Consider the following 23,533-nt stretch of genomic DNA (forward strand, 5'->3'; position numbering starts at 1 on the left):
GTGCGCCGCTCCTGGAGTGTCTGTCTGTGGAGTTACCCAAAAAACGCCCTGAGTTCCTGGGAGCTCTGCAAATGGGCAGAAAATGCACTTGGTGCTGCTCACGCTGTGATTTACTGCTGGTAGCTCGATCCGCACTGACAAATTAGTGCAAACAGCACCACAACCGCGCGGCCATTTTGTTTTACCTCCTTCTGCCTAGCTTTCTCCTGCCTGCTCTTTCCCAACTTTTCAATCCTACCAAATCCACCTACTTCTGATCACCCACTTCACAATCCCGCCCTTTATTTAATTATTTTTATAACTTTCTCTTTTTCCCTGTGCGTATTTATGTCTCTCTGTGTGTTTGTGACTTTTTAGGTCTCGCCTAGGCAGTGCTTGCACTGTCTCGTTGAGACATGCTGTATACACTATAGTGTATATAAGCTCCACCCACTCTCCACCCATCATTGTCATTGGCTAGTGTCTTAAATGGTGCCTTCCAATTGGTTGTAGGCTTGTTAGTCCCTCCTTATGATGGACATGTTCTTCATTTGTGTCCTTCCACGGCTATTGGTCCCTTTACTGCACAGACTACTTTCTTCAGATGCCTTCTCACACCCCCATACATTGCCAATGCTTGTTTTATTTTTCACAACCTACTCATACTTTTGCATTGAAAATGCTTGTTTTATTTTTCTCTCCTCACTCAGCTCAGACTGTTTAATTATTTGTGATTAATACAACCCACCTCCTATAAATTATTTTTGTTTAATACAGCCCACGCGGACCTTGTGCCCAAGCCGAGGATCGAACTCTGCTCTCCAGCTCCAACGTCGGCAGCTTTATATGTTACGCCACCGCTCCTTGACATCGCTCCAAGACACGCCCGTAAAGGGAGTGATGTTTGTTTCCATTGCGTGCAATGTACAGTGCCCCTGGGGCACAAGCAGGGACCTACTAGAGTGCTTCTCTATCAGAATGCACTTTGCGGTCCCCCTGGGGCACAAGCAGGCATCTACTTTAGTATGCCTAAGCAAGCGTGTGATGAATGGATGCGTGCGCGCGAGGCTGCAGGAGTGGACAGATGACGAATTTCACGATCACCAGGCAAGGCAACTCAGGATGTTTTACTTTTCTGCTGCCCGGGGGTCAGATACCAGAGCCGGGAGCCCTGACGTCAGCCAGGAATGAGGGAGATAGGCGGGGAGGGGGCAGTAAGTAGGGAACCCGCTACCATTGGCTTGCGTGTAAATGCTTGCTTTTGATTCATTATGAGGCTTGATAGCCCCTCCTTAATTCCTCCCATGGCTATTGTCCCCTTTACTCTGTTGTTGCACCGGACCTGTTCTATTTTCTTTATTGAGTTTCTCCGAACTCAACCACAACAACATGCTTCATTAGCTGAGGGGATTTCACTTAGTAATTGCTTTTGTTCGCCAGTGCACGCTTCCACCTCACAAAGTGCGCGCTGGCCTCTCCTCCGGACTGGTCAAGGCATTGCAGCCTGTTACAGCCTGAAACGTCGAGCGGTTATGCGCCGTTTCTTCTTTAATTAATGTGGTCGGGTGCCGCGTTGCCTACCACGGCGCCTGGTTTCATGATTTTTTTGTTATGTTTCCGATGCGTTGTTTTTGTTTATAATAATGAATGTGCTCGGGCGCCGTGCTGCCTACCACGGCGCCCGGTTTTATTATTTTGATGTTAACGTAACCTCAGATTCTCCCCGCACCTTTACATCTCCACGGAAACCATTATTTAAAGAGCTTGCTGGAGCTCATTGCGCTTTCACTTTTACAATTGTTCCACACGCAGCGCCCGGTCATTATCTAAGAGCTTGCGGGAGCTCCGTTGTCATCCCTGTTTTGTGATTGTACAGTCTGATAGCTGGGCTTTTGTTGGTGAATTCAAACGTTGTCTCCTTTCCAGTGGGAGACCCGCTCCAAGGACAGCAAGGAAAAGGATGCTGGTGAGCAGAAGGATAGTGAACACGATCCTTATCTTGCCCCCAATCAATGCCCGTGGCTGTCAAGTGCATGAGTTAGTGTATTAACTAATTACTTACGCAGCTCATCTGGGCCCGTGCCTGCGAAGCTGGGTGCAGGGAGCAGTGCGCCGACCTGGGTGGACCGCTTGGAGTTAATTTTAAAATTTGGGTTGACTCGTTTTTGCTAAACACTTCGAACCTTGGCTGCCGGCTGTAAGTGGCAGGTATGATTTGTTTCTCATCATACAGTAGTGCATACAGATAGCATGCCTGCACCAAAGAATGTGTTCCTTCACATTACAACATCACAAACTGTATTTTATGGAGTTTTGCTTTAGCCATGGCAATCCTTTTCTTACTTGTTGTTTTCCAGCCACACCTGCAGCTGAGCTGGGAGATGTGGCAGTGTGCTTGGGTGCAAAAGCTCCTGCTGGAGACTCGTGTACCTTGACATCAGGAACTGTATTTTACGTAGTCAGCTCAGTGGGTTATTGCTTTAGCCACAGAGATCCTTTTCCTACTTGTGATTCAGCCGCACCTGCGGCAGAGCTGGGAGACGGGGTGATGGGCATAGACATGCGTGTTACAGCTCCTGCTGGAGAGTTACTAGTCTAGTAGCAGTTTCAACTCTCCATAAACTAGCGCATAGGGTTAATATGCATGCTGCAAACATCAGTTGTTTTGCACCTGTTTCAAGTTCTTCTTAGCTTTTCCCCTCAAACATATGGGTGTAATTTCTTGTATTTATATGTTTCCTTTGTCTTTATGGCGTGATTTTGCTTGCGAGAAAGTGTCACTCCTAGACGATGATATGTCACTCAGAATTACACAAATTATGAAAGAGTCACACATAGCAATTTGGAACCTTGGCAGCTATGCCTACAAGTCCAGTGATGCAGAAGACGAGCTGCCAGCAGGTAACATGCTTGCGTTTCTCCACCATAATTTGTGTAGAAAAACACAAACCATGAACTCAGCCAAGTTACGAGTGTAGCATTCTGGTGGCACATATGTTCCCCTTTACGAATTTTAAAGTGTTAATTTGCGCTTCAAGCGGTACAAATCGTGTAGTTATTCAAAAGTGAAACGCACATTAAGTGTTACCCTATACTGAAGTGTTTTCTGCTCAAGCTGATTCTGATAGTATCACTTATGCCACTTTCATTCTTGCCTGAACCCCAAATGATAAAGCCGCAAATATTAGCTGTAAAAGTAATCCCTGACCCTTCTCCAACAGTGGTGTAAATTATATAGGTACGCATAGGGCTTGTGTGTTTATTTTTTAAAGGAGCTTACTTGAGGGATTGGACAAACAAGGTATTTGAAAAATGGTACTGTATTTATTTAATCCCCCCCCCCCCCAAGTTGCTCGAACATTTCTCACTCGGTGAGCTGTCCAGGGACAGTCCTGCATTGCCAGCTTTTGCTGTAAAAGAAACAATTTCAATCTATCTTTTCTTCATTGGCCTTACTGCCATCTTGGGGCATAATTGACCAATATATGCTTTGTGGAATCTCAGAATTACCATTGATTTGCACCTTCACTTGCTCCCTCTCCTTAGCTGTGCTGTCAAAATACTCAAAAATGGAAAAATCATTGCTTGCTATCTATATAAACCTCTGAAGTCCATAGACAAAACCTAAAGTATTCTGTATTGCTGAAATTATGGGATCGTAATAATTGAGATGAATCTTCTGAGATGTATACAAAATATATGTGCCGAACCCATGGAAGGTATCTGTTGAACTACAGTATTCAGTATTTTGGGTTTCGTTCTACTGTGCTAGGTGCTAAAAGGTCCAGTACTGTTTTGTCTAAGCTGTTGCTGCCCCTTTTTAACAGCATTTATTTTTCTTGATACACAATTAAGGTGGCCACTCCCAAAGCCCCCGAGACTTCAGAGGAGCAGCCATTGGACACCAGTGAGGCCAAAAAAGACAGGGTTAGCGGAAGAGAGGTGAGTTTTCCCCTTTTTAAAAAATAAATCCTGGACATTAGTTATTGATAAGTGTAGCCGGCCCATCTTTTGAAAAAACATTTTAGGTCAAATTGCCCTGCATGCTGCTTTAATAACATTGTATATAGCACTACTTCACGGAAACAATTTGTCTTCAGTATCTACAATATTGATTTACATTAGGTAGGCAACACCATAATTTAAAGGGCCTTCCAGTGTACACTGTTCTTTATACATCCATGGGCCCCTTACTGTCGCAAACAGTAGACCAACATAGTGTTCCTTAGTCTGCCTGGGTTTTCACAGCTAGTTCGACATAAATCCCCCGACCGACCTCTAAAATATTTAGAATGCAGCTCACGCTGCTCTTCTCACTCTCCCTCCTTGTGCCTCATGCTGCTCTTCTCACTCTCCTTCCTTGTGCCTCACGCTGCTCTTCTCCTCAGTCTCCGTCCTTGTGCCTTACGCTGCTCTTCTCCTCAGTCTCCGTCCTTGTGCCTTACGCTGCTCTTCTCCCCACTCTCCATCCTTGTGCCTCACGCAGCTCTTCTCCCCACTCTCCGTCCTCGTGCCTCACGCAGCTCTTCTCCTCACTCTCCCTCCTTGTGCCTCATGCTGCTCTTTTCCTCAGTCTCCTTCATTGTGCCTCACGCTGCTCTTCTCCTCAGTCTCCGTCCTCGTGCCTTGCGCTTCTCTTCTCCGCAGTCTCCGTCTTTGTGCCTCATACCGCTTTTCTCCTCAGTCTCCGTCCGTGGTGTTGCACAATCTTGATGAATTCAGGCCCCAGCTAGGCCCGCAAGACACAAGGGTTCGCTCTCCTGTAACGGAATCTATAAGGAAGTTGGCACGGAAACTGCAAAGTACAAAAACAGCATTTATTAACCCTTAAGGGTGGTCCTACAATCCACACAACACTCTTCAGTATTGCATAGAGTAGCACAAAGAACATTCGTACATGGTCCCCTTTTATACACAGTAGAGGGGCTCATAAGTGGGTGGATACAACATGAAGACGAAGAACATTACCATTTATGGTCATTCTCGATACTGAATCAATACATGGGCGGAGCCAACACACTCCTTGAGCCCGCGAACACATGGTCAAGCAAGGCTAACTAGTAACAGATGTGGTCAAGTCTGGGCATGCGCCAGATAGACAGAAGGGCTATTTATAGACTGTTACTGGGCAGATTACAAGAGCAACTAACACAGAGGTCGGACTCTCCTCGTGGCGAACACGTGGCAGCATGACAACACAAAATGGAGGCCAAACTTCGGTTAACATAACGGAGAAAACATGATCTGAAGGGAAAGCATTAATGTCTTTGGTAAATGCTTAATCACATTACTGTTTCAAGTTACAACAGACGACCCTTTCAGCATTTACTGAAGACATCCGGTTTACCAGAATAATCATCATATATGTCAATGGTCATCATTCCTTCAACCTCTTTAGCTAGACGCTTCTGGTGAGCAACATCGGCAATAGCTTTCTTATCTGGGATGCAGAATGAAATGCATACAGAACAGAACAATGGTCCACATTGAACACACATACAAAAAAGGAACAGAACTGCTATAATAATACAGAGACCAGTTAAGACCTTCCATCCCCAGGCAGTAACCAATGCCCAAAACCATCCAGAAAAGGACCAAGTGCCGTTTTCTGCGTGGATTTCAGCTGCTATTTTATGCAGCTTATTAATGGCGTTATAAACTGATGGCGTATGATCAGGGATGAACACACAGCAGCTACTTCCAATAATTTTACAAGCTCCACCTCGATCAGCTAATATGACATCTAATACCATACGATTCTGCAATGCAACAATCCTAGTGATTTGTAACTCTTCCGTAAGATTCCCAAGAGCAGCAGCAGTCTGATTTGTTACAGCTTCTACCACTCTTGTTAATCTTCGGATCTTCCTACTGTTCAAAGCGGCTCCAACAAAGAAAAACAGTCCTAAGTTAAATCAATATACTGCTGCAAGCTGGTATCAGTCTGATCCACATCATCAATCGATAGAGTACGTTTATACCTATTTACAGTCACATTATTCAACAATTTCAAATCTTTATGATAAGATGCGGGTGCTAGGAATACAGGAGGTAATAGGAATGATACATAGCATACCCCAGACCACCCAGCCGGCAAACGGTAATAACCTTTATTTCCACACACAAAGTAGGTATTATGGGACGCTAGGAAGGTACTATTATTCAATCCATCAATGTTCAAGACAGTGATACAATCACTGACACCAACAGGGATAAAGCCCACACTCTGGACACACAGGTCCGCTTGAGCTTGTGCTACTTGAATTACAAATTTATCTTTTCCCACAGTGTCTCTTGTGTTCGTAAAGATGTAGGGAATGGATTCATTGTCTGGTCGGTACTCTTCCCATTCCCAAATTGTCCCATTCGCTTGCGGATATCCATTTTTATCCTGATGACATTCTTTATTGAGTCTGAAAAGCAATCGTCCCACTGTCGGTTTCCGAGTGGCAAACAGCAAAGTGTACCATGCTCTACAAGAGCCATTATGAGAGAAAGGAAGTGGTATGAATGGCGTACCTCCTTTCTTCTGATGGGCTGGCATCATCCCACATATCCAACAGTTCGTAGCGTTCGTAGCAACGTGGGTATGATGCAGCATCTGAATGAAAGTGTTATTCAAATAGGACTGTCGATGCTTCAACTCTTGATATGGTAATGTATAAAAGTAGTGCTCCGCAGGCACTGGAGTCGTCAACACAAGTGTTTTCCGAGCAGGAGTTACCTCCTCCACAAACCATGTGGCTATCCCAACAATAGCTACTGTCAGCATGAACCCCGATGCACAAAGGATTTTCTTCTTCTCCATGTCAAAAAGAACAATACCCTGATATCTTCCTGAAACTAACAGGTCTGTCAGAACTCTTCCCCTTGGGCAGCGGTTGATTTCTTCACCAGCGGGCCAAGACGGGTGTCACTACACTAATGCAGGGCTGATCCCCCCCCCTTGCCTCATCGGCTCTCCGTTTCACTAACCCAAGGGCCGTTCTGACAGTATGTCCCGGTACTAGAAAACTCACTTCCGTGGTCGAAGATGATATCGCCTTCCTCCAGAAGTCGCGTGGTCCGGAAAGAGCTCCTCAGTGGCGTTTGGCTCCCCAGCACGGCCTGCCTCCGCTGCCAGGATTTCTCGTTGATCGGTCAGCACGGCCGGCTCCACCAATCCGGGCGGTACCTTTCGACAGTGCAAGGAATGGATCCAATTCTTCCTGTTCGAGACTCGCACAGCCGTCCTCGTCGCGAGGAGGACCTGCTCAGGGCCCACCCATCTCGGTTCCAAGCTGTTTGTCCTGTCGAAGACTTTCACCATGACATGGTCCCCAGGCCGGAGACCATGTCCTTCGCCGGTAGACCGATCAGGGAGCGCCTCTCGGACCTGTTGATGAATAGAAACCAAGTTATCCGTTAACTGTGCCAGATAATCGCTCATCATTACACAAGGTACATCATACACAGCCTTAGGCCTTGGTGGACCCCAAATGTTCATTGGGCGTCCAAATACGATTTCGTATGGCGTAAGGCCAGTTCGGGAGTGCGGTACTGATCTAATTGACAGTAACGCCAGTGGCAGGGCGTCTGGCCAAGTCAAAGACGTCGAAGCTTGAATTTTAGCGATCTTAAGCTTCAGTGTACCATTATACTTCTCGACTAGTCCTGCAGACTGAGGGTGAAACACGGCGTGGAACTTCTGAGTGATGCCTAGACCCTTCAAGACATACTTTATAACATCCGCTACAAAGTGAGGGCCATTATCACTCCACAGAAGTCTACAGACGCCGTATCGAGGGAAAAACTCTTTCAGCAGCAGCTTCGCTGTAGTCATTGCAGTATTGTCTTTCGTAGGGTACGCCTCAACCCATTTACTGAAGGCGCAAACCACTACTAGGACATACTTCAAATTGTTACAGCGCTCAAGCTGGATGTAATCCATCTGCAGAACCTCGAAGGGTGCAGTGGGTGTCGCAAATCCTCCTGCTGGAGTTCGAGTACCCTTTCCTGGGTTATACCTCAGGCAAATCATACAGGTCTGCACCACCCTCTTTGCCGTGCTAGCAATCTCTGGATGCTCCCAAACTTGGGTAAGCAATTTCACAATTGCGGAAGCTCCAACATGTGCTAGCCCATGTGCCATCTGAACCATAGGTTGTACAAAAGCCGTAGGTAATTTCCATCTATCCATCTGCTTATTCCTCCAGCAGCCTTCATCATCCAACTCTCCCTCGCTAGCCCATTTCTCCCGCTCTTTATCAGAAGCGGTCCTTTGCATTTCTCGCACTTCCTCCTTCGCATCACGCCATCTTTCCACCTGTGACTTTACTACATACATGGCAGTAGCACCGGGCTGCATCGCAGTCTCCCGTGCTATTCGGTCCGCTAAAGCATTCCCTTCTCCAACTCTATCAACTACTTTCCTATGGGCGCTACACTTAACGATGGCAATTTTCTTTGGGTATGTCAATGCGGTTAAAAGATTGTGAACTAACTCTCCATGCATTATCTGTACCCCATGTGACGTTAAAAACCCTCTCTCCTTCCAGAGTAGGCCGAAGTCGTGCGCTACTCCGAAGGCATAGCGGCTATCTGTGTAAACATTCACACACAATCCTGTACTGAGCTCACATGCTCGTGTTAATGCTATCAGTTCCGCTGCTTGAGCTGACTTCTGTGGTATGCGTGCTGTCTCCACTATTGTTTGTAATGTGGTAATTGCATACGCTGCTGAAGTCGTACCATCTGGTAGCTTCAGGCATGATCCGTCCACCCACAGTTCTCCATCTACATCTGGAAAGGGCGTATCCTGGAGATCAATACGACCCTTTGTTTGTTCCTCAGTCACAAGAATACAATCATGCGCTTTCCGCGCCTCAAGCTGGGTCTCGGGGTATGGCAATAATGTGGCCGGGTTTAACGTTACGCACCTTTTCAACGTAATATGAGGAGCCAAGAGCGTCAACTCATATCCCGTTAAACGGGCACTGGTCAAATGCTGTGTCTTTGTTTGATTAAGCAGGGCATCAACAGCATGGGGAACTAACACCAACAGCTTATGGGATAACACAATTCCTTCACTTTGGCGTATTGACACAGCTGTCGCCGCAACCGAGCGAAAACACCCTGGTAATGCTCGGGCGACAGGATCAAGTACAGCCGAAAAGTATGCACACGGGCGTTGCTTATCGCCATGCATCTGCACTAAAACTGATAATGCACATCCATCTTTCTCATGCACATACAGCGAAAAGGGTTTTGCATAATCAGGGGTCCCTAACACTGGTGCTGAACAAAGGGCCTGTCGCAGTTGCTGAAAAGCAGCATCACACTCATCTGACCAAGGGATTGGGACAGGCGTGTCTTTTGTCAAGAGAGCTAGCAATGGCTTAGCTATGTGAGAAAACCCCAATATCCACTGTCTACAAAAAGAAACAAGACCCAAAAATGCACGCACATCCTTCTGCGTGGATGGTCTCGGTGTGTCCAAAATTACTTGAATACGATCCGGTGTGAGTGCACGCCCCTCCTTAGACAAAAGGTGACCCAAATACGTCACCTTTGGTCTACAGAATTGCAATTTCTTCCGAGATACTTTATGATTGTGGGATGCTAAAAAGGAAAGTAAGGATAACGTGCTTTTCTCACACAACTCCAGGGTGTCAGCCGCCAGCAAGATGTCATCGACATATTGAATGAGGGCGACCCCCTCGAGCAGAACAAAGGAATCCAATTGTCGTTTCAAAGCCTGACTGTAAATGCTAGGGCTTTCTGTGTAGCCCTGGGGGATCCTACAAAAACGATAAGATCTATTATTTAAGGTGAACCCAAAAAGATATCGACTATCGGGGTGAATGGGAATGGAAAAGAAGGCATTTTTCAAATCAATCACTGAGAACATGGTCGCCGTAGGCGGGACCAAGGTAAGCAACGTCGTGATATCGGAAACCACTGGGTACTGAGGTATCACGATCTTGTTTACCTCTCTCAAATCAATTATAAACCGATAGACCTTAGCATCCGTGTCCTTTTTCAGAATGGGGAGAATCGGGCTGTTACAGATATTATAGGGAACTTCTTCCACTACTCTCACTGCGATCAAATCTTGCACAATCTGTATGAGAGCCTCCTCGCCCTCCTGGGAAATACGATACTGCGGGAGGCGTGGTAACACCGCCCCCTCTTGGACACTAATGTGGACCGGAGGAATCACCATTTGTCCCACATCTGTGTCCGAAGTCGCCCATAAAGCGCGAGGGAGGGTAGCTAGCAACGCATCCTCTGATATCGCACACATCCGCTCAGACCGGGGGTAGTTGTCATTTAAGATCACCCTCACACCTTCAGGGGAGCAGCGGATCGTAGCCCTAAAATGCTTTAACATATCAAGGCCCATAATGTTATCCGGTGTGTACGGAGCAAGCAGAAACGGACAGGGCGCAGAAAAAGAATCAACCTTAAATGTAAGGGGCTGTGAAAGAGGGCTTCGGGAGAGTGTACCGTCAAACCCTACCGATGTAACCATTAAGCCGGATGGGGGAGCCCCCGGAACCAAGTGCCTAGACAATGCACTACGTGTCGCTCCTGTGTCCACTAGGAACTGATCAGTAGAGCCTAAAACCTCAGCCGATACATAAGGACCCGTCTGATCGACCGGCACCTCAACTGATTCGTACCCCCATCCAACGCATTCCTATGCATGCTGAGAATCATGATATCCCGATCGGTCAATCTCCGACACGTGATACTGATGCTGGCGATCGAAAACATTTGATCTATCTCGGTGCTGCCCAGCAGTGTCAAAACGGACATTATCGTTAGAATTCCCTCTAGAACTCGAGAAACCCCCTCTACCTCTCGGGCCACCCGGAGTATGCCCCTGACGCGAAGCACGCAACACTGGGCAATCCCTGGCCCAATGGCCCGATTGCTTACAATACGCACACTGGTTCCTATTCAAATCAGATCGGCCCGAGGGGGGACCATAAGATCCTCCCCTACCTCTATTACTACCTCGTCGAGGCGGGCCATAGACTTGCGCCAACATCACCTTTGTTTTCAAATCTTTCGATTTCTTTTCCTCCTGGCCCTTTGCTTCTTGCTCCTGACGCTCATAATACTGGGCGATAGTCAGGAGGGCCGTCGGCGTAGCGGAGGACCAAGAACTTTCACTCGCTTTTAGACGGGCCGCAACCGCCGGTAGCAGATTGGCCACATATTTGTCCGCAAAAAGGTGGCGGCCCGTTTCGTCAGTAAGCGACTGGCCACTAAAGTCATGAAACGTTTCTTCGAAGCGCGTGAAAAAATCTGCAACTGACTCGTCAGCTGTCTGTTTACATGCAGTTAACATATTCCAGTCAATCTTTTTAGGGGGGATAATTGTTTTCAACTTAGCCACAATAGCAGCAGGGAGATCTAAAATACTCTGGGGTGGTTTCTGTGCGGGCTTCCTCTCCCTGTCCTCATCCTCAAGCTCAGACCACCGGGCTTTGAAGGCAACTGTATCATCTACCCTTCGGACAGATCGCCACGTATCCGGCGGTAAGATAAGGCCAAAGAACAGGTCTATATCCGCTAAGGTCATGATGCAAGAATTCAGGGCCCCCTCGACTTCTTCGTAGAAGGCCGCTGGATTCTTGCGGGGGTCAGGCAATGCATTCTTTAATGCCATAACATCAGCCCTATGCCACGGAGTATAAACCCAATTATACACGAAATATCCCTTAGCATCGGCGGAGTTAATGTCCGAGCTAGTCCCCGCTCCTTTAGGAGGAACATACAAAGGCGCCGCCTCTCGCATTGGTTTAACATGCACTACGTCATCCTTATCTGACAGGGAGGTGGATGGGTGGCCCCCTGCTGCAAACGAATCCGACTGCTTCTCCTCCTCTGTTTGTTGGCGCGCTTTTTCTCTGAGGGCCAGCACCTCGTCCCGCAAGGCGAACAGCCGCCGAGCCGCATCAGGAGCCTTAGGGGGAGAAAAAACACCGTTACGCAATGCTTTGGCATCCGAAGACACTTCGTCAGGCTCAAAGACACCGGAACGTTTCCGGAAAGCATCAATCACTTCATCCGCGAAATGACCCAGAAAATACACTTTATCTCTCTCCTGCCACGACCCCCAAGTTTGGAGTAATTCCTCCATGGATACCTTGCCCTTAAGTGCACGGAAGGAAATTTGCCGAAGCTCAGCCATCTGCTCGGCCGACAGCATGGACCGCGTGTCTACCTTACCCGAAGCCGGGTCAGAATCTTGCGGCCGCGGAGCGGATGCGCCAACATAAGGGGGCGGAGAGCGATCTAGCAAATAAAAATCATCATCAGCATTATTAAGGACAGGATAAAGTGGCTGCCGAACAACATATTGACCCGAAACTTGCAGCCTACGCTCTTTCTCTTGTCTGTCCGTCTGCTCTCTGTCCTCCCGACGCTTCGCTTCCTGCGCTCGCACATGATCATTCTTCCGCTGTTCTTTATCAAACAGCGCTTTCTCACGCTTCTCTCGCTCACGCACTTCCTTCACCCATAATCGCACACACTCAAACATATCCTGACGAGCACGTCGCTTACACATACACTGTTCCACATACTCAATCTTACGTATATCAAACGATCCATACAAAGGCCATCGCAACTCAGGATCCTTCTTTGTGTATTTCCTCCATACTGTGCTGTACATTATGGAAGAAAGACCATGCTTCACATACATATCCCTATTAGGAGTCCCCTCTGGGGGAGCTGGAGCAGATTCCTCGATGTTCAACCGGTTTCCAAAACAGCAGCACCACTTACGAAGTGCGCTGAAAGCAGGCATGCTCAGAAATAATGCAAAATATGCAATATTATAAAAATGGCACTTAATCGTTGCGCCGTTCAAAGTTTACACAGTTCCGGAGAAATCTCTCCACATTACCTGCCTATATGTGTTGCAACGCATATATTTTCACAAAGACAAACCCAAAATATGACTAGTCATCACAAATCAAACTCAAATAGCCAGATCAGGCTTCAAAACTCGGAGCAAGTACCGTACAACGGTTCTTACCAATCAAGAGTCCAGATTCCAACTGCCAAGCTCCACAATCGCCCAAACGGCTCTCACGGCAGGACCGACAGAAGAGGTCTCAGTCGATGACCGGCGCCACCCAGACGGTCAGCTCGGAAGGGAAGGAAGAAAAACCTCGGGATGCCAGGGCTAAGACGCCGCTGGCAGTGATCACATCCCCGGCCAAACTCCTCACCTTCGTCGCGACCAGTCCTTCGAGCATCCGAGTCGCCGATGAGCCCCACGTGACGGGCGCCAATTGATGAATTCAGGCCCCAGCTAGGCCCGCAAGACACAAGGGTTCGCTCTCCTGTAACGGAATCTATAAGGAAGTTGGCACGGAAACTGCAAAGTACAAAAACAGCATTTATTAACCCTTAAGGGTGGTCCTACAATCCACACAACACTCTTCAGTATTGCATAGAGTAGCACAAAGAACATTCGTACATGGTCCCCTTTTATACACAGTAGATGGGCTCATAAGTGGGTGGATACAACATGAAGACGAAGAACATTACCATTTATGGTCATTCTCGATACTGAATCAATACATGGGCGGAGCCAACACACTCCTTGAGCCCGCGAACACATGGTCAAGCAAGGCTAACTAGTAACAGATGTGGTCAAGTCTGGGCATGCGCCAGATAGACAGAAGGGCTATTTATAGACTGTTACTGGGCAGATTACAAGAGCAACTAACACAGAGGTCGGACTCTCCTCGTGGCGAACACGTGGCAGCATGACAACACAAAATGGAGGCCAAACTTCGGTTAACATAACGGAGAAAACATGATCTGAAGGGAAAGCATTAATGTCTTTGGTAAATGCTTAATCACATTACTGTTTCAAGTTACAACAATCTTACATCTGAAATACTGGTGTGGTCATCTTTTTGATGCCAGCTTCTCTAGGTTGCTATACAAGGAGTGTGGTGTTGCATGTGTTTACATTTGAAATATCAGGGTGTCATCTTTCTGCGGTGAGCTATATACTATACACGGGATGTGGTGTTACACATATTTACATCTGAAATACTGGTGGGGTCATCTGTCTGCAGCCAACTATTATGTTACTATACAGGGATTGTGTTGTTGCATGTGCTTACATCTGAATTATAAGGGTGTCATATAGCTGTACTCTTTTACTATGCACGGGCTGTGGTGTTGCACATGCTTGCATCTGAAAAAACGTTTCAATACTTTGTTTACATCTGAAATATCAGGGTGTCATCTTTATGCAGCGAGCTGTACTCGGCTGCTATGCACGGGCTGTGGTGTTGCACATGCTTGCATCTGAAAAAAGTTTCAATACTTTGTTTACATCTGAAATATCAGGGTGTCATCTTTATGCAGCGAGCTGTACTCGGCTGCAATGCACGGGCTGTGGTGTTACACATATACACATATTCACATCTGAAATGTTAGTGCGATCTACCTGTATAGTTCATGGGTTAGTGTGCAAGGATTGTGGTTTCGCAGATGTTTACATCTGAAATACCGATGTTGTCATATCTGCTGACAGCTCTACCCTGTAACTATGCATAGATTGTGGTGTTGCACAGGTTTACATCTGAAATCCCGCAGTGGCCTTCTTTCTGTAGCCAGCTCTTCCTGCTTACTATACAGTGATGGTAGTGTTGCACATCTTTACATCTGAAATGTCATGGTGTCCTCTTTCGGCAAAGAACTCTACAAGGTTACTATAGAGGGAGTGAAGTTTGTCACTTGTTTACATATCAAATGCCAGTGTGGTCATCTTTCTATGAAAAGCTCTGCTCTTGCCCTCAAGTGATTTGCTCAGAGGTCCGGAATGTTGGTTCGTGCAGTGCTCGTGAGATGTATTGGTTGACTATCTTCATTTTTTATGGATTATTTTAGCACAGTGAAGTAGGTGTGTGTTATGTGTACATTTTGGTCAAAAAACAGAAATGTCAGAATGCAGTTAAAAACTTTTGTTTCAGGAGAGTACCTGCACTTATCAAGAAAAATGTTATACTTTTAATTGGAGAGTACCGACACTTCTCAGAAACCAGCAACTTCTATTTTTCCATTTGCTCTCTCCCACGTGCTCTGCCCCCCCTTGAAATACTTGTTCCTTGCTCTGTGCTGTGCACACGTAGACAACAATATTTTAATCTTGAATTTTCAGGGATATCACCACCGAAGGCCCTCATTTTACATTAAAAACAGAGCTTTGGACTATCCCATTTCCTGCTGAAAGGCAATATTTCTCTCCATGTGTTCTCATACCTGGCGCGTCACGCAGTTTGGTGCTTCCGTTCCCTCCATATTAAAGAACAGTAGATGTTTCAGCACCCAGGCTAATGTGCTGCATAGCTAAATACATATAAGGTCCCAAGAGCGAGACCGATTGCATTGCAAATGCTTGTTCTACTTTCTATTGTGTTTTCATTTCCTGATCTGTCCTCCTCTTGTTTTCTTTTCTCTTCCCAAGTTTCCCATTCCAGTCCGGCTCCCTCCCATCCTGATCAGTCACTCCAGTCTACTCCCCTTACCACATGGCAGAAGCAGGTAGGGCCAGTGCCAAACCGGTCCCAGGATGCTTGATTCCGGTCCAGGGAAGACCTGGCATGGCATTTCGGGCTGGATTGTTCCCATGAGGCACAGGGTCAAGACTGATTTGCATATGGCTGGGTCTGAACTGGAGAGGCGAAGTGAGCTAAAGAACGATGATGGATTAAACCCAGATCTGAGCTTGTAGGCCAGGAATCAGTGAAGCAGAGTGACAACGTAATTCTTGATATCATCGAGCACCTGCGTCCAGTAGTTAGCGAGTTTGGGCCATTCCCAAAGTACGTGTGTCAGGGTACCCGGGGACCAGCAATCGTGCCAAGACAGGGGATCTCTTGCAGGGTTCCCCCTGTGAAGTCTAGAGGGTGTAACATGCCATTAGGTGGCTATTTTAGTGCCCATCTCTTAACTAACTACATTACGAGCTGTGTGTCGGGCCCTGTATTATATGTCCTCCAATTCCAGTTGTGAGAGTGTGCAACCTAGCTCTAGTTCCCACCTCCTCTGACACGGGGACTTAGTAACAGCAGAGGGTGGTCTTAGTAGGCTACAGTTCAGATGTAAGGTGGGTGTCTGAGGATTTGGATAGTAACCACTTCTCGATTGCGGTTAGATGGCGTTGCACCTGTGGTCGGACCCCAGGATGCATCATCCAGTGTCTGATTTGTTGGTATCCATATCGTTCGGTTTCTGGGAGCTCCTGCTGTAGTCAAAAGTCCTCAAAGGTCAGGGGGCCAATCTCGTCAAAGAAATGCCCAATGGACCTACCACGTTCCCCGGTCTACTGAGTAAAGGTCCCTCTGTCTAGACCAGGGGTGAATTCTGGGTTAACTACTATGGGTGTTCACGGTGAAGGGAATGTTGTTAGTGCTTTTTTCTCTGCAACCCTGTCCCACGCCACCAGGGGAGCTCGTGTGACTGTCGAGAGATCGTCTATTAGGGCGTGTCTGCCTGGGAAGGAAGGGGATTTTCCACAGCGACTGGCCCGCCACCACCCTGTCCTGTCCAGTGCTTTTCTGACTCAGGACGCCAGCATTCCACAAACGTCTTTATCTGGACTGCCTAGTAGTACTCCCGTAGATTTGGCACCCCAAAGTCACCCTCCTTTAGGGATCTGTAGCACAGATCTCTGTGCAGTCGGGGTTGCTTGTCGGCCCATATGAAACGTTCCACCTCCCTCTGCAGGGATCGCAGAATGCCAGATGGGGGTTCCAGCGGAAGAGTCTGAAGAAAGAATGGTATTTTGGGTAGGATGGTCATCTTTACTGCCGCTACCCGGCCCAGCCAGTACAGTGTGTGCGGTCTCCAGCGGTGTAGATCTGCCTGTATTTGGTTGAGTAGTGTAGTGTAGTCCGATGATGTAGTGCGCTGTATGGATGCAGTGAGTTGCACCCCTAAATACGATATTGCAACAACTGCCCATTAGATACTGTAGGGGCATTGTATTTCTGCCAGTATGGGATCTTTAAGAGATAAGTTAAGAGCCGGGACTTATGAATATTATTCTTGAAGTCTGGGGCTGTGTAGAATTGCTCGAGTTCAGCCAGAAAAGCCAAAAGGGAGGTCTGGGGATCATCTAATGTGGCTATCACATCATCCGCATATAAGCTAAGGGTGTGTTTATACCCCCAACACTAAGAGGGCTGTCACGAGTCCTTTGGGCCATTGGCTCCATATATAGAGCGAAAGGGAAAGGAGAAAGGGGAAACCTTGCATATTCAATTGAGTAGGAGGCAAGAGGTCTGGTGAGAATTCCTTTCAGAAATGGCTGTGACGCAAATCCTGATTTTATTTTTGCGAACTGAAGCCAAAAACGTCATTCCTTCCCTATATGACACTGAGCAAATGTCCAGTATGTGGTCAATGTGTTGCATGCAAGAATTCGAGTTGCGACATAAAAATGACAGAAGTCGCACATGCATATCAAATCAGCAGAAGTGCTGGTACAGCTTGCCAACATTCCTGCAGTTTAACAGGAGTGTAAGGACAAATGTCCTCACGCGGGAAGGAAAGCTGTGCCAGGGTGCCTCGTCCGTCTGTCTCTGGTGGACCAATATCGTAAAGTGCGCTTAGCGCTTTCATATTTATTGCCGTCTATCACTGGAATTTATCGACCGGTTAGTGTGTTATTAACAATGCGTTACTCCAGGACGATAATATTCCAGCGATTTCCAGGGAAATGGGCCAACATCGCTGGAAAACCAGCGATGTTGTCCCCAAAATGGCGATAGCCTTGGTGATACGACCCTGCGGTCGTATCACCATAATCCACCTCCCATGTTAGGTATGCCTTAGTCAGGAATTGAATAGATGTTAAATTCCTGCATTAAGGCATAGTTAACGCAATGATTATTATCGCTACGGCTCTTTGCTGATATGGCGAAGCTGCCTCAGCGATAATTTCCCATTCAGTTTTCCCAGCCACGCCTACTTTGCATCTCATTAGCCATGCTTATCGCTGAGATGCCAGGCGTTAGGAATTCAGCAGCTAACATGTGCAAATGCATGTTAGCACCGCCTTGTTTATAGGGCGTTAAAATTATCGCCGCTGTAGCGGCAAAAAGAGCCGCTAAAGCTGCGATAAGGCCCTTGATGATACGCCCACATCTGTTTTCCCCTAGAAGACTCAAGTCTACAGCAGTTTCCCCAGCAAAACACAAAGCTCTGCTGGACAGTGGCCGCCCGCAAAGTGACCCCCACCTAGGCTGTGGATAGCTGCCGCCGCCGCAGCAGCGGGCAGTGAGCACACTGGGCCTTCCTAATGCCTGTTACTAAGGCACCAAATGTGCAAACTTTCACTGAAAGTCTAAAATCTCTCATTACCATCGAAGACAGCGGCAAACGTTTGTGAGAATTCCAGACCAAACAAAGAGCAAGGAAAAGTTTACTCTGAGTTTCGCATCCTGGGTCCAGAGGGAAACCGAGAAACGATATTCAGTGAATGAGGGAGAATTACTGGAAGTGTCTGTGGGCAGCAGGTACATTCTGCCCACTTGTATGGGATATCCACGCTTATCACCGTCCAGTGGTCATCATTCTTAATGGGCTAGCAAGGAGCAAACATACTACCAGGAATGCAAGGATATGTGTGAACCTGCTGGGATGAAGGTTTACCACTGAGTACATCCTTTTCTTGTGGCGAGTCTGGACGGTGAATAATGCTTTGCAGTGTCTCTAGAGCTGGATGAGAGCGCCAAGGAAGAAACCTGCTCGCCTACTTATCCTGGGGGATTGAGCGCAGCGTGTGATCAAGTATTGTAATGAGGGGTGACACCAACGGAAAAAGAACCCCCCATTTCTTGGTACATTATGCAAGGGGTTCCAAGAACGGTATATGATGGATGGGAAGTTCGCCCCTCCCATTAACGTCAAAGGTCAAATTGCTGACGTTGCTCATGCAGGGCATTCCGGTTCTCTCTCACTATATGCAGGACTAGACATTTCTGCTGGTAGCCATCTAGGGTAGGGGTAGTGACCCCCAGGTTGAATGAGGAGTCCTCAACTTGTCCAGTGACACACATTCTGCCCCTTTACCAACAGCGGTTGTTCTGGGAAAGTCCTGCTTCACACTTGTCTAGACAATATTCCTATTCACTGGTCTTAGATTAAATCTCTACATTTCTTGAGTTTGGGGTTGCATTTCTAGCTGACCCGTCTAATATTGTAGAAATAGTTTTTTCTTTCCGATGTCTTTTCCAGAGAAGTGTTTTCTTCTGGTGACAAGAGCAAAACGTTTCTATCAGATAAAACAGCCGCTTTCTTCCAGAGCTGTTGGTTCAAACACCGTCTGAGAACTTTCCGCTTCTCCACTGAACCACCAGCCAATCAATACCAGATGCCCTGAATCAGTTGAGTGGCCTGTGTGTTGAGGGGTAAACTAATGCCCATAGATCGCATGTCCACCGTAAGCCAGGGCGTGCACACTAAACACAGATTTACAAGCTAGTACTAGTGGTTCAGTCCAGGGTTTGAAGGGTCTACCTTTGGGGGTGGGCTCCAGAGTGTCAATACATGTTGAGTCCAACAGATCCCGTCTGTCACTGCAGAGGCTGCACACAACATGTGAAGGGTTTCTGACTTGAAACTCCAATGGGGTCCCTCATGTGCAAGTGTGGCCACACCTCACCACTTCAGTGATTCACAGGTGTCCATCATTGACTGTAAGCATCAGACACAAACCGACCGAAGCCAAGCCTGGCTGATGTTCGCCTGGAATTCTGTCAGTGAGCCTCGATGGAAGGGCAATACGACAATGGGGGGGGGGGGGGCGACTGCTTCTGGGAACCTTAAACTATGAGAACTAGCATCAAAAGAATTGCCTTCATGATTCAACTCGGTTCTTTGAAGCAGGAAAGGCAAACGAGGAGAGCAGCTGTCTTGAACGGATTTTAAGAAACAGCCCAGCATAAATACCAGATGTGCGTGTTATTTTACATAAATATATGGCGAATGGCATACATCATCATTTGCCAGAGCAATGGGTCAATGAATTAAATGTTTGCTGCTGATATCTGATGTGACATTAAATAACTCAATTTCGAATCCTGGCAGGACCAATTCCTGGCCCATTTCCAGGTCCAAATATTTAGCAGCATTCAGTGGATAGGCGTTTGAAGCAGTCCATGTGCTAAGGCCTGGCTCACTGCATGAGTACTTGGGTACTGACTGAATGATTAGAGTACTGCAAGGAGAGTGCCTGGGTGAATTTATAAGTGGTTGGGTTTTGGCGCAGTGAATGGATTAGTACATGGTGCTGAATGGGTCACTGGAGGAGGGCAAGGGGAGTGAGTCCTAGAGCCAGTGCTATGCTAAAAGACACTTCGTATACAGTGAAAACACCTACATACACTAGGGAACACTATGCGTTGGGGTACCCCTGTGATAAGAATGACCTCCTCTGTAAGCCCCTAGTACATAATAGGGCAGGGGGATTAAAACGACTTCTTAAAACACGCCACAGGGAGTGTTTGCACTCTGGTGAAGGGAGGGGGGGCTAAGCTGATGTGTGCAAACACGCCCTGTGGCCGTTTTAATTTGGGGGATAAAGTCCCCTTGAATTCTGAGTGTCCCTAGGGTCCAAGTAGCCCACTAGGTACCTCCAGTAAGTGCCACAGAGCTGAGTTGCAGAGAGGTGTAAAAAGGGGTGCGGCCTGGGCCACCACTCTGAAGCACAGCGCAGTGGCGCTTACTGGGAGCACCTGGTGGGCTAGTTGGCCCCCTGGGGCTCTTAGGATTGAAGGGGCATTATTTTCCCAACTTAAAACGCGCCACAGGGCGTGTTTTCACACATCACCTCAGGCACCATCCCCTCCCTTCACCACTGTGTGAAAGCGCCCTGTGTCCGATTTAATGTGGGAGATTAAGTCCCCTTGAATCCTGAGTGTACCTAGGGTCTAAGTAGCCTACTAGATACCTACAGTATGCGCCACAGAGCTGCGTTGCAGAGAGGTGTAAAAAAGGGGCACTGCCTGGGCCACCTCTCTGCAATGCAGCGCAGTGGTGCTTACTGGAAGCACCTGGTGGACTAGTTGGCCCCCAGGGGCCCTCCGGATTGAAGGCAAATTATTTCCCCATCTTAAAATGCGCTAAAGGGTGTTTGCACACGTCACCTCAGGCCCCGTCCCCTCCCTTCACCACTGTGTAAACACGCCCTGTGGTCATTTTAAGTTGGGAGATTAAGTCCCCTTGAATCCTGAGGGTCCCTAGGGGCAAATTAGCCCACTAGGTACGTCCAGTAAGCGCCATTGCAGAGAGGTGTAAAAAGGGGCACCTCTCTGCAACGCAGCGCAGTGACGCTTACTGGAAGCACCTGGTGGGCTAGTTGGCCCCAGGGTCCCTCAGGATTGAGGGGAATTATTTCCCCAACTTAAAACGTGCCACAGGGCGTGTTTGCACACGTCACCTCAGGCCCCTTCCCCTCCCTTCACCACTATGTAAATGTGGCCGTTCTAAGTTGAGAGATTAAGTCCCCTTGAATCCTAAAGGTCCCTAGGGTCAAACTAGCCCACTAGGTACCTCCAGTAAGCGCCACAGAGCTGCATTGCAGAGAGGTGTAAAAAGGGGCGTGGCCTCTGAACACCTGTCTGCAACGCAGCACCTGGCGCATAGTGGAGATACCTCTTGGGCTAGTTGGCCCTCAGGGACCCTCAGTATTGAAAGAGAATTAATTCCCCAACTTACAACTCGCCATGGGGTGCGTTTGCACAGTGGTGAAGGAAGGGGGCTTGGCCTGAGGTGACATGTCTGCAAACACGCCCTGTGGCGCGTTTTAAGTTGGAGAATTTATTCCTCCTCAATCCTGAGGGTCCCTGTGGGCCAACTAGCCCACCAGGTACCTCCACTATGCGCCAGAGAGCTGCGTTGCAGAGAAGTGTTTAGAGGCCACGCCCCTGTTAACAACACTCTGCAACGCAGCTCCGTGGTGCTTACTGGAGGCTCACCACTCGATCTGAATTGTGAGCCCTGTTGACCGCAGTGTAGGCCAGAGGCAGTGGTAATTAACGCCTCACAGCCACGTGCCGTTGGATTCGGAAGCACGGAGTTGGTTGCACCTGATCGGAGGGGGTACACACAAATCATCAGACTTTATCTTCTGACATCCTCAATCATAGAATCAAGACCCCGTTTCACTGTTCGGACCTGCTGTACCGCGGTGTAGTCCAGTGACTACAGTCAACCAAGCCCAATAATCATGTGCAGCAGTTAGCTACGGAAGCACAGAGTGTGATGCACCTCAACGGAGGGAGTTCTGTGAAAACCAAGCAGCAGGTAATATCGGACATCGTCCATTGTGGGATCAAGACACCGTTCCACTGTTGGGACCTAGAGTTGGTTGCACCTGGTCGAAGGAGTACCTTCATCTCCACTCTCAGATGCAGTTCTAACATCATCCATTGTAGGATCAAGACACCGTTCCACTGTTGGTACCTGTTGGACTACTGTGTTAGTAGTATACAGAGCACTCCACGGTGCTGGGCCTCAGGCTGGGCGCTGTGTGCCTGTGTCGTGGTAGCTAGCGTTGATCTCAGAAACCTTTCCAGCTCGCATACGATGGTGTCGAAAGGTGAACTGTGGGGCATATGTGCGTCGCAGCGGCCAGGACAGTTTCTGGGTACCAGCAGGCTGAGAGCATCATTCACACACCCACCTTCGCTCACGGCGTCAGCCTCGTGGCAGTGTAAGCTGTGCAGACCTGGCAGACATGTTCGCCATTCCGGAAGAGAACCACACCCAGAGAAATGTGCCTTTTATTCATACCCCTACGCTAGCCTTGCGTATGCCGAGCCAGTCCACTACGCTAAAGATTTGGGAGGGGGCACGTGTGCGCTATGTTTTCGTAATCTTCCCTACTGACTGTACTATCATAGTTGTGTCCACTGTCCACTTCACTCAATAGACCATCAGTGTATGTTGACATGTACATATCTGTGCTCTGCATACTCAAGTCTCTCCGACACATCCCTCAACACTTTCCATTGTATACTTTTATAATCGAGAATCACTTGCCACGTTCGCACATACTTTGCTCCCATCTCTCCCCGCATTCTGCATTGTGTGGCAGAGGTACAATGCCATGTTTGGTTTATGTACATGGCTAGTCACGGTTTCCACAGTACGTAGTGTTGTTGTGTCTGCTAGGTGTACATGCTGTTTGTCATGTTGTATGTGATCATATAAGGTAGCGCTTTTATTCACGAGCAGTGGTTTCTCCCACTTACATATCGCTATCTTAAAGAGGATACAGAAGTTTTTCTCACAGGTGAAAAGTGCGACCACAATGGCAGTCATTCATTACTATGCAAGAATGTCCAACTGCACGACGCTTCTAAGCTTACAGCCCCCAATCTTGCGTGCTTTCTTAAAAGCACGCCAACTCCCACAATCATACCAACATTCACACAGATTTCTAACAGCAGTTATCTGGTTCTTAATAACATGGACTGCTACGGAATGTGAGCTGGCATACCGTATGTCCTTACTGTTTCAAACA

The 23,533-nt window shown here is 47.7% G+C and overlaps 1 long non-coding RNA gene across 3 annotated transcripts in view; it reads left to right on the plus strand.

Annotated features, from left to right (window-relative positions):
• The first annotated feature begins 1,176 nt into the window (after positions 1-1,176).
• LOC146788716 (uncharacterized) overlaps positions 1,177-23,533 on the plus strand; it is a 255,871-nt gene continuing 233,514 nt past the window's right edge. For all 3 annotated transcript variants that reach the window (XR_014969969.1, XR_014969972.1, XR_014969970.1), the window contains exons 1-2: positions 1,177-1,508; positions 3,835-3,921. This is a non-coding gene — a long non-coding RNA (uncharacterized LOC146788716). The remainder of the gene's footprint in view (positions 1,509-3,834; positions 3,922-23,533) is intronic.

This window comes from Triturus cristatus, chromosome 10 (genome assembly GCF_964204655.1).
Source record: "Triturus cristatus chromosome 10, aTriCri1.1, whole genome shotgun sequence".
Classification (NCBI taxonomy): domain Eukaryota; kingdom Metazoa; phylum Chordata; class Amphibia; order Caudata; family Salamandridae; genus Triturus; species Triturus cristatus.